Genomic DNA, 16,004 nt, shown 5'->3' on the forward strand with positions numbered 1-16,004 from the left:
ATGACGACGGAAGCGTGACTCAGATGTGGCTGCAGGGCAGGGGCTCACGGCCACCGAGTCAGGGGCCCGGCTCTGCGGGGGCTGCCTTCCCACTCACGTCCAGGCCAGTTTGTCGCTGGACGGGGGGCTTCTCCAGCCCCGCGTTCCCGGACGCGGCTCCGTGTCCGAGCCTCTGTGTGCTCCCCACTTAAAGGGCAACAGTGACGGGCGCCGAGGCACCCCAGCCCGGGGCACGAGCCTGCCAGGGGGCCACTCTCTGCCCGCCCTCCAGCCAGCCCCGGGAGCAGGGGGTGCCATGCTCTGCCCGCCCTCCAGCCAGCCCCGGGAGCAGCCTGCCCGTGTCACGGGGGAAGAGAGCCAGGTCGAGGCTCCCAATGGAGTCGGCTCCCGAACCCAACCTGCTCTGCACCCCAAGCTCACTGCACTGCTTTCCAAGCGCTTCTGAAGTGGCCCCGTGCTTCCTGCGTCTGGCCTTTTCCTGTGGTGACGGCTGCAGAGATGTGGGTGGGGGTCGCCCCGAATGTCCCTCAGCCTGGGGCATGGGGCAATGACACAAGGCTCCTCCAGCCTTGGACAGGTCTCGGCTTCCCTGGACTCGGCCTTCTCCTTCCTACAGAAAAAGGGGTGTCGCTCCCGCTCCGGACCTGCCCGCTCAGCCTCGTCGCCGGTGTGACGGTGGAGAGGAGGCCCGGGCTCCATGGGGCCAGGGACGGGCCCGTGGCGTCCACGTCCGCGCGCTGAGCCATGTGCCTGTGTCACAGGGGTCCTACAACAGCCCTCAGCAGTGGGCCCTCATTGTCCCCACCCAGGCCAGGAACTGAGGGTCAGGGGACGTCGGTGAGCTGTCCCTGGTCACCAGCCGTCAAGCAACTGGTCCAGGACTTGATTCGTGGGCTTCAGAGTCCACAGTCTTACTTAGTTCCGAGCCCCCCATCACGTGGCACACGTGGCGGAGGACACTAAGCCGTCTGCACATGAATCAAAATGCAGCTTCTACGCCGTGGCTCTGCCAGCTTACCACGTTCCCGCCCACCTTGACCTGACGTACAGGTCGCTGTGCACCTCGCAGGAGCTCGCTCATGAACGACACTGCCCCAGCAGGCCGCAGGGGTTGGCGCCGTTCGCTGTCACACAGGGACAGACAGACAGCACGTCCTGGCTATGGACAGAGTGAGTCGGGGCCCAGCTCAGGCGGCTCCTGGCGGCTGCGTGTTAAAACTCAGGACTGTGGTGAGGCTGTTTGTTAGACACGGCCGCTATCGTAAATTAAAGCATATTCTTTTAAAGTAAATAAGTTATTATCAGCAAAGTCAATTAATTCCCCCAAACTTACTACATCTTAAATATTTTTATTATAGTTTACTATAATCTGTTATTTATTTACTGAATCCGAATGGTCAAATCCTACGTGAGCGTGAGATGCCATGTGTTTCCTCGCAGCTCCGTGTTCAGTGATGTCTCGGTGGAAGCGTTTGCACCAGGGGAATCTGCAAACACTACAGACGAGGTGTTTGGGGTCTGGATTATTCTCGGAGTGCTGGTTGCTACACGTTCACCGCCACCCCACTGGGTGACAGCATGTGTGCGGCACCTTTTGTGTTCAGAGCGACACTTCCGAGAGGATCCATCTACGTAAACGCGGGTGGAAAGACAAGCCCCAGATCTAGACGTCCAGGCCCTCGGAACGTCTGACTCACCCCCTTCCCCTTTGCCCCGAGAATCCTCGCCAGCAGCGTGGGCGGCCTCGGCGTTCGCCCCGAGATAACTCACGGAGGACAGCCTGACCCTCACCCCCAAAGCTCGCCATATGGAGAGTCCTTGGAAACAAAGAACATCATCCTGTTTACAGCATTCTGATTTTAGTAGTGGTGTTTCCATTTACAAAACGCAATTCTTCAAATCTGATCGCTGAAAACGTCAAATCCGAGAAAGCCTGGCGTTCCCACCGCGGTGTGCGTGAACGCTGGCCGCGTGCTGCCCTTTCTTGTCTGAGCTGAAAACGGGTCGTAGTGAAGCCTGACGGCGTCGTGGCCGCGGCGGGCGGCCGAGGCCTGGGACCCAGAGGGCCTGGAGCGAGTCCGCCGGCGCCAGCCGCTCGCTCAAACGCTCACGCCTCTGCACCTCACGCCTCTGCACTTGGGGTGGCCGGCCCGGCCCCGCTGCGAGGTGACCGGGGAGGGAGGGACCTGCTCCATTCTGAGCTTCTCCCTTTGGCTCACTCCAGAGGGAATCACAGATGGTTTTTCCTTGGGGCCACCAAGAAGGGCCCGCTGCCCCCCGCTCTGGACCCACCTCGGAAACTGGGTGCTGGGAAGCGCGTGGCCAACTTGGAAATCACGGTGAAGACTCCCTCCAACTCGAGACCCAGGAATAAGCAGGACACGAGGGCTTCTCGGCCAGAGGGGCAGCTGGGCCAGGCCTTTGGCACCGGTCCAACTGAGTGCCCTCCTGGGGGTTCCCTCGGGGGGCCGCTCTGGAAAGCTTGCGTGGTTTCAAGCCGAAGCCTCCAGTTTGCGATGCCCTGCTGTGTGCTCCCAGGCAGCTTCGATGGCCTGCTGAAGACAGCAGAAGCCTTGCCGTCCTCAGGGGAGCGTTCCGAGGGGAGGTAGAGGGCGGTCATTGTCACACGCAGGACAGTGCTGCCCAAACGTGGTGGGGCCAGGCGGACATGGCTTGAACAGGAAGTGGCTTCCTTAGGGGCGTCCGACAGGCCAGGGAACTCCGCCCAGGGTCTGAGAGCGTCCAGGGGGTGGCCGCCGTCGTGACTCTCAGCGGGCAGCGGTGCTTCGGGGCGAGGCCCCCAAGGAGCCCCCAGAGCGCTTCTGTGGGGCCTTGTCAGAGATCCCCAGTGTGTACCCTGGAGAGAGACGGAGACAAGGCCTCCATGTGAGGGACCAATAGAGAGCTACAGTGCCAGCCAGGACGTGCCAGCTCAGGGCCACTGGCGCAAGCTTCGGCGAGGACGGGGGAGGAGCAGTGTGGCCCAGGTCGGCGGCCCGGCGGGCCACGTGGGGCGGGCCAACGGCGAAGCCCAGAGCTCGAGTCTGCAGCAGGCACTTCCCAGGTATACCCCGAACCAGGCGCCACGGGTCTCATGTCCGGCCGCGGGCTGGGACCCGGAGCCCGATCTCTTAGACACCGAAGGCATTTTCCAAAAACGTGCGACACAGATGACCTCCGACCCAGTAAGTCCATCTCTGGGAGTGACCGTGAGCCACCTTTTGTGACATTACATGTGACAGCAAAAACATAGGAAACGATCATATTTCCAGTAATCGAGGGAGACTAAGCTACTAGTGCCCCAGTCAGGTGAGCGATCAAACGTCCAATTGGCACAGGGAAATTACAATAACATGACGGTTGAGAAAGAGGTGACACACGCAGGTGCATGTGTGATGCAGTCTTATGAAACGCACAGGAAAAGACATACCCCGAAATTCTGAAGATGCTTTTCTGCGATCGCTTTGAGCTACGGGCAAATCTTAGATTCTTCTTCACTCGTTTTCTCAGACTGGTTCGTAAAAGCCGAGACAAGTGTTGAGCAGAGTCCCGCGTTGGACGAGAAGAGACGTTTGCGGGGTGAGGACCCCGGCTCCTCAGGGAGGCTCCCGCTGGACGCTCCTGGTTATTTTTTCCCACACCCCCTCGGTGGGCCGCCCTTGGATTCTGTGGAAACTGCGGCCGCCCGCCTGTGAGGGGGGCTGGGATCGGATCAAGAGAGACCCTCAGCCAGCGTCACATGACAGTCATCAGGGGGAATCAGGAAACACGGAGCCGGCTTCTGTCTGAAGACGTAACCACAAGGTCTCACGTCATCTCCCTGTGGAACCTCTTGAGCTCGTCTGATCCATCGATAGATGCGAACACCTCCCAGAGGGGGAAAGGCTGGAGAAGGGAATGAAGCGGTTGAGGCAGGGGTGTGGGGGTGGGGGGGGGCAGGAGCACGAAAAGAGACCACTTTAACCAAAAAGCTGAGCAAGTGTCCTCGCTCACCGCAGGCGGCTCTGGGAAGGGGGTGGTGGGCGGGAGGTCCCTGGAGGACCTTGCTGAGCCTGAAGTCTGGCACGGCCCGCGGAGTCTGGACGTTCTGTGGCGTCTCCAGGGACGTGTGGCCGGGCCAGGTCTCAGGGACAGCCCTTGGTGAAGGCACAGGGTTTACGGAGGTTTATCAGAGGGTCACCTGACCCCCAAATGTCTGCCTTGCTGGGTTGTCCAGGGTCTGAACACCAAACTCCCACATACACATACACCCAGACCCCCTCCCACTTAACGCCCCCACTCACACCCAATTCCCCACCCACACATACACATATACACAACCCCCCCAAACACACACAGCCCCACATGCATACAGCCCCCACACGATCCCCACAAACACTGCACCCAGCCCCACATACACAACCCCCCCAACCCAACTCCCCAAACACACACCCCAGCTGATATATACCCCCAGATCATATTTTACACACCCAGCCCCCCATACACACACAACCCCCCAACCCAACTCCCCAAACACACAGCCCCTGACACTTAATGCCCCATATCAACCCCACCACACATGCTCACCTTTGCAACCCCATATAACCCCACACACATACACAGAAAAAGGAGGTTAAATTTCATGAACTAGAAACTGAAAACTTCTGTGCAAGTGAAAACAGGCCAAAGATGCTCCTTTGAATGAAGTCTCTGGAGACACTTCGTCATGTGACCGTGTGCCCCGGAAGGTCACCAGTCATCATCTGAGAAAGGGGACGGGCCCAGCGCTGCGGTGAGGGGTCGCGCCCTCTGTGAGTGGCAGAGGTGGCGGAGCGAGGGTCGCCCTCTCGGGGGTGTCGGGCATGGCGGCCCCAGAGCCCAATGCAGTATGTGCAGATCTAATGGTGTTTGAAAACTAGCTGCAAATTTTTGCAGAACTCATTTTGTTTGGTGGTTTTAGTTTGTAGTGTCTTTCCATAAAATCTGGCCATTTGGAAAGATGAGTAATATCTCATTTTGTTTTAATTAACAATAACTAGTGAGACCGAACATCTTTTCAAAAGTTTATTAGCCATTTGGGTATACTCTGCTATCCAGTGATGACTCACATTTTTTGGCCATTTTTTTATCGGGGTGTTCATCTTTCCGTTCGTTTATTTGTTTCTTTAGGTTTAAAGGATTTCTCTGTAGAATCCCAAAACTAGTCCTTCATGAGACTGTGCATGTAGCAGGTCACTCCTCCTGACCCGATGCCTCCACGCTTGCAGGGTCTGTGCTGGAGTGGCTTCAGGCAGAGACCTCCAGGCGGGAAACTCATTGCGTCTGGGCGAAGTTTGTGACACGGTTAGTTCACTTCGGTGGCTTCGTGATGGGCGAGAATCGTGAAGCGAGTCTAGAGAGGTAAACCGCTGTGTAGGTGAGTTGTTTCTCTAAGAGAGCGGAGAATTGTCTCAGACAAACTTATTTTCAGGACATTCCTGGGACAAAGAGTGACGTTGCTTGTTGGTTTCCGTTATCTTTCACGGACAAAGAGAGAACAATCGTGAGGTCGTGTTGACCCAGGCAGTTTCGGTTCTCATATTAAAAACTCATTCCCATTAAAACCACCCGTCCGTGGTTTCGAAGGCCTGTGTCATGGGGGCTGTGAACAGGGGCAGTGTCCCCTGCCATGAGCCTCCAGCTTGGGGCACCCCTCTCCTCCACCCCATCTGGTCTCCTTTGCCCCAAGCATCTGGAAGAGGTCACGTTCTCGGATGACACTTTAGTTACTAGGCAGAACCTGAGCCAGAATTCATCGTTGCCAGATTGAGGGGGAAATGGAAACCAGGGGGTGGGGGGACCGTGCTGGGGGTGGGGGTAGAAATGAAGGGGGGAAGCTGTGAAATAGTTAAAACAATACCATTTAGATAAATAAGAATGCATTACAGGATGCGAAAGAATCCATCTTGTAATAACATGAGCAAACAAAAAGACACAGATCAGGAAAAACAGCAACAGAACGATTTAACACGGAAGAATAGGAGCGATGCTTAGCAAGAGAAAGGAATGAACATGTGGATGGACAGACGGACGGACGGACGGACGGATGGATGGATGGACGGACGGACGGACCAGTGGATGAGTCATTGGGGGAAGGTGGGAGAGTAGAAGATGATGATAGATCGATAGATAGATGATAGATAGGTAGGTAGATAGATAGATAGATAGATAGACAGACAGACAGATAGAGATAGACAGATGATAAGGTAGATTATGTAGAAGGATGGATGGATGGATGGATGATGGATGGATACACAGATAAATAGATGATGGACAGACGGAGGGACAAATAGAAAGACAGAGAGATGAGGAACCTAGCCTGGGCCACTGATAATAATGGTCCATGAACTAATGACATAATTAACTCAGTCTCTTGCACCTGAGAATTAAGGGGAAAAAAATCGGTTTGTTTCAGATAGCAAAGCAATCGTTCCCGGAACTAATTAAATGAAACCTGAGCTAAATCGCAGAGGGAGACTAGAAAGAATGCTACGCTGTCTCTGCCCTTCTCAAATTCCCGGACTGGGCGGAAGCAACGTGAACGTCCCACTGCACGAGGGATGACGTTCCAGATAATTTAATTCAAATCTTGAGAGCCCAGTTCCGTCATCCAACACGTGGCCCTCGGCCTGCCTGTGCGCGTGAGTGTGCGCGTGTGTTGGCATCCGCAGGGACGCAGAGCTAGAACGGAACGTTTGAGATGGTCAGGACCGTCTATCTCGGGACAGTGGGGCATGCTGGGTAGGGATTTCATCTCCATTTTACGTTCTGTTCTTCGCGGCAGCCTTCGGATATTGGCTCTCTCGCTGAATCGCCCACTCTCTGACCAGTAAAGAAAATGAAGGGCAGAGAAGGGTCCAGCGACTGTCCTTCTAGGCATCGGCCCACCGTGGCTTTCTTTAACAAACCTCGAAATCTTACCTTAAAACAACAGCCACGACCACCGACCCCACTGTGTTAGATTCTGGCTATTCGAGTCACGTGAGTATTGCTGAAATAGCCATTCGATCAGACCGCTTGAAATCAGGACGATCTGAGCTGCCACTCCTGGGTAATGACAATGAGGTTTTACGTGTCCGTCATTTAAAAAACTCACAGGAAGAACTTCCTCCTTGATGGCCACTGGGATCGGCAGACCTTGTCCTCTCTTGTCTCTAGGTACCCAGCGACGTGGGTCGTGTTGCTCCGAACTTTACCCTTTTTTTTGCAGTGTTGAGCTGAGGGAAGCAGCTGCCCGATCTCAGGATCTCACGGGTCGGCTGGGCAGGACGAGCGTTAGAGCCCCACCCACCCCACTGTAGACCGGGACCTGTCCGTCCAGTCCCCAGCGCGCGTCCCAGACCGTGGCCGGGCTGCACCTGGTGACAGGACAAGCGCTTTTCCTGGACGTCTCTCCCCTACACGCCAGTCCAGAGCCAGCTGACGCGCGTCATGTCCCAGGCTTCGGGTCCTAGAGCAAAGCCTCCCCAGCCGGCGTGCTGGCGTCAGGGAACGCCGAAGGCTGTCATTTGATGCGATGACTTTGTAAATAGAAATTTCAGATTTCCCTCTGAACAAAATGCCGATCGCTTTGAGGCCGCTCGTGCCAGTTTCGCAGGAGCCGAGAAAGTAAACGGCTATGTCTAACGATGCATCTCTGCTTCAGGCCCTTCGCTGCCTCGAGCTTTAAAAGTTTCCCATTCCATACCCAAAAGAATTCTTTTCTGTTTGTTTCATAGGATGCTCCCCCTCCTCAGAAGTTATCAACTGGTTTATAAAAGTCACTGTTGACAAACGACCTCAAATTTGGGTGGCTCCACGTCAGTAGTCGAAAATATTTCATAATCGACCGTAATAACAGACAGGGCTCAAGGGAATGCAGTGCACGGCACACCTTACTGGGCTGAAGGGCGCGGCAGAGAAAGACAACAGCGTGAATTTGGGGCCCGGGCTGTCATTTGGACATAGAATCGTGTTTTGACTCATTTCACGCGGTTCTGGGGGAAGTGGCGACCTCGCCCCAGCTGGGAGCAGCCCTGGTGTGACGTGACGATGGGTCTCGTCTCTGGGGAAGCTCAGGGACACAGCCAGTGCCACGGGTCACCGGGGTCAAGTCCAGTGGGTGTCAAGAGGGCAGAAGCAGGGGATTCGGGAGGCGTCAGGGAGCCTGACCCCTTCCTTCTCCCCACATTCCTGCCCGGGCCCAGGGGGGCGCTGCGCTAAGGTCCGGCCTCTCCCCTCACCAGAAGTGTCTGAGTTGTGGCGTGTGTGTGTGTGTGAGTGTGTGTGTGCGTGTGGAGATTTCCGGTTTCCCCTCTGTTCCCCTCCGATCCCCTACATAATAATATGTGGACAAGACGGGCTTCGGGAGGTGTTAGGCCATGAGCGTGGGGCCCTCGCGATGGCTTTGGTGCTCCTAAGGGGAGACACATGTAAGGATTGGCTTCCTCGCTCTCTCTGCCACGTGAGGACACAGCAGGAAGCCATCCATCTGTGAAGGAAGAGCCCTCGCCAGGACCCGACTGGCCAGCACCTTGATCTTGGACTTCCAGCCTCCGGAACTGTGAGACGTGAACGTCTGTCGCTTCAGCCGCCCACTCTGCACACGAGTCGGCGGTGGTGGGTCGCACCCGCTCACACTGCTCCTCCTCTGGCTCTTCAGAGGCTTCCTGCTTTGTGAGTTAAGCTTATGCTCAGGCCCTCGGCTCTGTCCTGTCCTCCCGCTGGTCAAGCGGACTTCACGTCTGCCCTGTAGACACAGGCGGGTGAGCCATGGTGCAAGCAGCTCCCCTTGGGGCTTCCTCGCCTGAGACACACGCTCCATCTCAGAGTCGGCCCGAGGCCCCGCTTCCGTGGGCTAAGGGAGAAGGTCACAGGTCACTTGCTCAGCGCTCAGGACCCAGGCGGTCCAGGACCTGGGGGCTTCGACCTGGCCACCTCCCACACATGTCCCAGCAGAGACGTGAGTAACGTCTGGCCCGACTCGGCGGTCTGAGGCAGGCAGACGCGAGCACAGGGGAGGGGGTTTTATGGGTTGACTCACTTGGCAGCTTGAAACTTCGGAACAGCTGCTCTTCTTAGGAGCGAAGTTTGACAGGGAGGGAGAAACACGTGGACCGTCAGCAAGGAAGCAATTAGCCCAGCACTGCGGGGGCCCCGGCTCCATCGGCCTGATGGACTGAGTCGTCCAGTAACCACGGGACACGTCGCGTTGGGAGCACGTGGAGGTTGTACTGAGAGGGCCCTATGCTGGTAAATTTCAAAAGAGTGAAATGTTATAGTCTGTTCTATAGTCATAGCAGAATCGAATTAGAAGAGAAAAACTTTCAAATGTTTAAAATATCTCAAAAGCAGGCAAAATAGCCCTGTGCTTGTCATGAGATTGAATGGAGCGGACGTGAAGGAACGTTCTCGTGTGTGTGTGGCGGGCGATGGTCTGTCTCGACGGGGTGATGCTTACATGGACGTATGTACATCTGTGAAAATTAGTGAGTCGTACACTTAGGTTATTTGCATTTCAACGTATATAAATTTTACCTCAATTAAAAAAAAAAGTAGCCGAGGCACCCTTTCTTCCCCCTTACTGACCGGGACAATGACACTCTGTACGTAGGGTGACCCTATGTCTTTCTTATACTGCGTCACAGACTGATCGGTGCTGGCAACCCCTTACGCACCCGAAGCGCCCTGACGCCAGCGACACCCCACGGTCCTTCCGCCTCTGGGGGCCGGATCCGAGCCGCCAGGCGGGGCCGGTGGAAGGGCAGGCCACACTGAGGTCCGAGCTGGACCGCAGATGGCACGACTCCGGAGGGGAGGTGGGCTGGGAAATTTTAGCGGAGGTTAATTCAGGGAGGCCCAGATCTCGCTGGTTTCATATCCTTTACTTTGGGGCGGCCACATGGGGAAATCTGACACGTGTTAAAAAAAAAAAAACAATGTATTGGCACAAAACGAGATGTAAACTTGGCACGGAAGCGATGTGGGCTCCCGTCCAGGCTTGTGAGCGGTCGCAGATTCAGATTAAAAGGCGTCCGGGGGCGGGGCGGGGGACTCAGCGGGAGGGGCCGGCTGAGCCGGTCGTGGGGAAGACGCGGACCGGTGAGCGCCCCGGTCGGCGGGGAGACACGGGGTGACGGGGGGCTGCAGAGCACGCGCCGGCACGGGCGGAGGGGCTCCTGACCCTCCGGCCTCAGTCCTCCAGCGGCCGTCCCCGTGTCCTCCCTCTGCCGGCCCCCGTTAGCGTAAGGGCCAGGCTTTCATCTACCTGCGTTGGAACAAATGCGTTTCCGACAGGGCTCTTTCCTCATTAGTTTATAAACAGCTGGGACACAGCTACCGAGATCGTGACCGCGGGAGCCGACGGCGGCGACGGTCTCAGCATGAGGCGGTCGTACGTCCAGTCCGAGACGCACACGCTCACTCCGTTAGTGTCCGTCCCGCTTAGGTGTCACTGAGCAGCAGACTACCCGCGAACGGCACTTATTTACGAGCTCGTGATTCTGTGGGTCGGCCGTTTAGACCGAGCCCGCCTGGGTGGTTCTTATGCTAGCGTGGTCACGGCCCTCTCATGCAGCTGCAGTCAGCTGGGGGGGCAGCTGGGCAGCAAAGCATCCCCGAGGGCCCCACTCACGTGTCCGGCGGTCGGCTGGTGTGATACTTGAGCCACACGTGTCCAGTATCTAGCTGACCAGCCCTGTCTTCCTCACATGGTCGCTGGGTTCCAAGGCAGAATGAGAAGACAGACCCTAATGGACAAGCACGTTTTAAGCACCTGCCTGAGTCGTATTTGCCAGTGAGCCATTGGCCCAAACGAGTCACAGGACCAAGCTTAGATCAAAGGGAAGGAGAAACACAGTCTACCTCTTAATGCAGGGGCTGCAAAGCTCGGCAACTCGAATTTTTCTCCATCTATTCAAGTTTTAAAAGCTAAATCTTCAAATTAAAAAGAAATCCTAGAATATTTGCAGACCTCTAAAAACACTTTCTGAGACCCCCGTGACGAGCAGCCCCCATGAGGGCGACAGCCTTGTGGAAAGAAACGGCTAAGGCTCCCGTGATGCTGGTGTTTGCAGACAATGATTGAGGATTAAATCACGTTTAGACTCAAACACTCCTCAGTAGTTGTTTGCCAAGTGGAGTTAGGAAGCCTGAGCTATGGGGAAAGCGTTTCCATTTCTGGGTGTTGCGAACGGGTCCTGTTCTCCACTGCTAGAGACGCGATGTCAGCCCAGGACGGGCTTCAACCGGGAGAGTCACAGGGGCTGAGTGCGGGGCCACCAACGGTCTTCCAGGCCACATCGGGAGGAAGGACCCTGAACGTGGCAGGGGCCTGGGCCGTTTAGGTCACAGATGACTCACTGCTGAGTCCGCGTTGACGTGAAAGGGGACGCCTGGCGGTCCTGAGGAAGGCGCGGGTGAGCCCTGGGTGTAGATGCCAGCTCGGGCGTCGCGCAGGAGGCTCGCCTCCCTCCTGAGGGCAGGTGGGGAACGACGCTTGGCCACTCCCCAGGCTGAAGACGGGGATAAAATCTATCGTTCCTGCGGTTACTGGGTTTTACCATGACCGTTTTTTCCTCCAGGGGAGAGAAAGCCCAAACCTCGGTGTCACTTGTGCAGGAAAGCCACCCCTGGTCAGGGCTGCTGGCCGGGGCGCGAGCTCGGCCGGCCGCAAACATGAAGGAAAGTTCTATCTCCAGCTGGGCAGCATCGCCGCACCCCAGCCACCGGGCCAGCTCGAGGGGGGCAGACTCGAGAAGACCGTGACACGTGTCATTCATTTCGTTAGTAAATCCTCCTCGGAGCGGAAGTAGCTCTCAGGTGATGGTAAAAGCCTTGTGGCTAGTTTTTGGGGAGAATACTCTGGAGACTAAAACATCCGACACAGACAGGTAGCTCGTCAGAGGGCGCTTGTCCAGTGTCCGAAGTGTGCTTGGCCACCCGCTGCGCAGTGTCCGTGGCAACAGGTGGGCGGGGCCGGCAGGGGCGCCTCTGGAAGGGTCTGCAGGAGAATCTTCACTAGATCACCTGTCTGCCTCTCACACTGTACTGATGCTCCTTAATGGAAGGAGCCCCAGGTGCCTAACTTCAGGTATGCCTGGAGAAGCCATTCGGAAAATGGTCATGAATGAAGATTTATTAATTAATGTTCTTTTTATTTTGATTATGGAAGCAATGTAGGGAGGCGGAGGGAACGGGAGGGGCTTCAGAATCCGCCGAGGACCCTCCGGGTAGAAAGCCGTCGCACAGGCACATGGAGCAAGCTGCCACCGTGGCACAGAGGCTCCGTCCCCCAGGAAACGCCTTGGCGGCAGGGGGCTGTGGCTGCTGGACCGGAGCCCCCTCCATGCTCGCCGTAGGGCTGTTTCCAGGCTGTGCGGTCCATGCACGCTGGCCTGCCCTGCGCCCTGCGCCCTGGCCGGGCGTGGACGGCCACAGGCGGGATATTGTGAATGCTGGCCGTGGGCGGACAGCTGTCGGCGTGAGAGGGACAAAGGGGGCTTCTGACCGCTTCTGCCACTTCCTGCCCCAGACTCGCAGCGCCTGGTGGCCGGGGCTCTGTCTTAGCACTTAGCTAGTTGAGCTAGGGGGCCAGCGGGTTGGCCGTAAGCCACCGGAGTTTAGAGTTGACACATCGGGGTAACCGGGTTCACTCTGGCTGACCTCCCAGGAAATTAACCCAGTGGGGCTGTCAGGCTCTCTGCCCCTGAGCAGAGAGAGACCGGTTTACCTCGGTGGGAGTGGGCGAAGGCCTTCACGATCAAGCACCGAGAAGGGCCGCGTAGCTTGCTGGTTCCGCGTAGACTCTGCTGGGTTAGCATCCCAGCCCCACCGCTCACTGGTGTGTTTCTCGAGAAGTCAGTTAACCTCTCTGGGCCTCCGCTGACCATCACTAAAATGTGGGTAATAAGAGCAGATTTTGAAGTTTAAATGAATGAATATTTGAAAGTATTTAGCATAGTATCTGGCTGTTTAAGTGTTTATTGTCCAAAAAAACAAACAAACAGACTTGAAATCAAGACTGTAAAAAGCCAGGGAGTCCAGAGACCGCAGGCTCTGGCCCTTAGGGCAAACTTCCTGAGACAGCCAGGTGAGCTGTGGACATTTCGGCCCCCCTATGCACCCCCCCCATCCCCCCCCCCCCACAACCTCACAATGGGAAGAAGAATAATCGGAAGGAACTGGGAACATCATTAGATCCATGGGCAAAGCACGCAGCAGGGTACGGAAACAGAGCCAGCATGTCCCAGCATGCACTGTAATGGCACCAAATTCAGGGTCCCTGAAGCCCATCCCCCTCCCTTCCGACCCCCACCTCTGTCCTTTCAAACTCTCCATCCCTCCCCGTTCCATGCTCCGCGCTTTCCTGGATCGTCCAGGAGTCTAAAGGGAAGCCGTCAGTCCACGCAGTCCCGTCCTGCAGACACAGCGTTAGGGTCCGTGGCAATCAAAGGTGAACGTCCATCTCAGAGTCGGATGTCACCTTCTAGGCGACGGTCTCCTCCACAAAGGCGAAGCGGGTGGAGCGGGGGAGGGAGGTCTCGCCGCACGCGCACGTGATCTTGCTCTAAGGAGAGGCGACCTCTCGTCTGTGCCTCTTGTTTGTTCCCTGGAGTCTTTCTTAGGGACCAGGAGCTCGGTTCTGGTACCCAGCGACTCCCGGCCCCGTGCCAGGGTCTGGAGCCCCAACTCCACGTCCCACGCAGCCCACGCCCCCGGGGAGGCCAAGGTCGGCATTCTCAACTACGCAAAGATTTACAGTAAGAGTGAGATGCAGCCACCTCCGAGTCCCTCCCCTCCCCACCACGGAGAAGGTGGAGAGAGAAGGCACTTGTCAAACGCAGCATGGGGCCCCATGGGGCGTCCTCAGTGGTCCCTCCTGTTAACTTAACCCTAAAGTATGTACACAGGGGCAAAACATTTTTCTTTCTTTTTTTTCTTTTTTTAACCCAAAAGCCTTATTGAAAGGAGGAAAGGGATACCGACATACTTTCTTCAATTCATACGGATTAACTGGCACTCGGCTTTTTTCCCTCTGAGACCAGGTTTGACATGGTCACGAGGAAGGAAAGACAGAGCCCTCGAGCCCCGGCTGTGGAAAGGGGTGGTGCCCCCCGGGGTCGAGAAGGTGGCACAGAGGGACTGGGCTGGGAACCACGATCGAGCGTGCCCCGCAGAGGCGCCCGCCCCCCGCGACCGGGCTGGAGGCTGCCCGGCCGGGGAAAGCAGCTCCCACCTAACGCTTTCCATGTGCCCCGTTTCCTTTTTCCCGAAGAGAGCGTCCAACACATGGGTCCACCCTTCTCCTGCAAAGGATCCAAAATGAGGAAATGAAAAAAACAGAAAAGAAAAAAAACAATAAATCTTCGCCTCCAGTCAGGAAATCCACTGGCCACTCTTCAAGAATGCTGACCTCTGTCCAGTCCAGGGGACGGACGCAGCGTTCCACACTCGCGACCCGTAAAACAGAGGACACGGAGTCAGGAAGGACCTGGAGCGCGGACCGAAGGAGAGTCACACTCGGGCCCGTTTGGGAGGCGTTCGGCTTCCTTTCTAAAACCCGGACTTGGATGTGTGCTGTTAAAATTTTGTTATCCAAACGGAATTGAACCAAATGGTCCAGAGAGGTCCTCGGATTCCCCACACATCCTAGGAAAGTAGAGAAACACAAGCCCAGGGAGAGCGCCCGAAGGTCCCCTGTGCGGGCTGATCCCGCACCGGGCGTGTTCGGAGCTCAGAGGCGAGGCTCTGCCGTCGGGCGAATCCAAGTGTTCATATACACATCGACGTTTCCGGATGTGCCGCCCTAAACGAGTTTCTTAAGCTTTCCGAGGCTCTTTGCTCACCTGTAAAATGGGGACAGCCATACCCTCCCCACAGAGATGCTTTGAGACTCAACATGTCAATCCGTGTAGAGACCTCACGTTTGACCTGATACTCAAGACGCTCAATCCCACTGTTGACGAAACTCAAAGCTTTATCGGTATTATTTTTGACTATTAACAAGTGAGGACTAAAGGTATTTTTCGTCTGCTGTTTCTCGTGTCGAGACGTGTGAATGAGCACAAAGGCAGAGTGGTTCACGTCTCTGTCACGGGATGTCGTCGTGGCTTCTCTCAGCCAACTCTCACCCTCCCCAGCGTGTACCTTTAAAGCAGAGTCTTAGAAAGGAACATTTACTGTCCTACTTTCCCAAGGTACATTGTTATCTATTTAAAATGCAATTATATTGGGGGGCAAAGGTGCTATTTACGTTGGGTACATTTTACTTGGGATCCTGGGGAAGTGATGAGAACTGAAATAAGATGCTTACGGCTGATGAAGGCCGTTTCTTCTAAACATTTTTAATCCCTGGTTTTAAGCAATTTGAAAATGATTTGATGGGTGGAGTCTTTTCATGTCTTTTGTCATCCAGTTTTATCCATTATTTATTGAAATATTTTTTTTCCCAATATATGTACCATGGGGATCTCCAAAGGAGACTTTTGGAAGATCGCTTTGCTTCTCTCTGGAGAAAGAACGGGGCCGGGGAGAGCAGGGAGCACAGGTGGATGCAGGCAGGTGCTTGGGACACCAGGGCTCACACTCAGATGCAGGACGAGCGGTTCACGCTGGCCGGGTGATGCTGAGGGCGAGGAGGGAATTAGGTCGATCTGAATGTTTGCGAGGTAAAATCAATGGTTTTCGTAGCCATGGGTGTGAATGAGCTCGTCCGTGGTCAACTGCGTTTGGAAGAGGAGAGAAACTTGGACAAAACACCCAGGAATCTTGACATTCAATAATTCTGCAGATGAGCCTTCCAGGGAGCGAGCAGTGTCGACAGAGATCAGAAGAAAACCGGAGAATATGTTATCACAAAAATTAAGGAAAGAACGTGCTTCTCAAAGCATGAAAGAGCGAAGCGGAAAGCATTCTTTCTACGCCATCTTCCCGCCTCGATATTCAAACCTGTTCCTTTCGCTCTCAAGATTTCTTTTAAATCGTGAGAGGATGGTTGATTTTTTTTT

Source organism: Pteropus medius, unplaced genomic scaffold (genome assembly GCF_902729225.1).
Source record: "Pteropus medius unplaced genomic scaffold, Ma_sr-lr_union100, whole genome shotgun sequence".
Lineage (NCBI taxonomy): Eukaryota > Metazoa > Chordata > Mammalia > Chiroptera > Pteropodidae > Pteropus > Pteropus medius.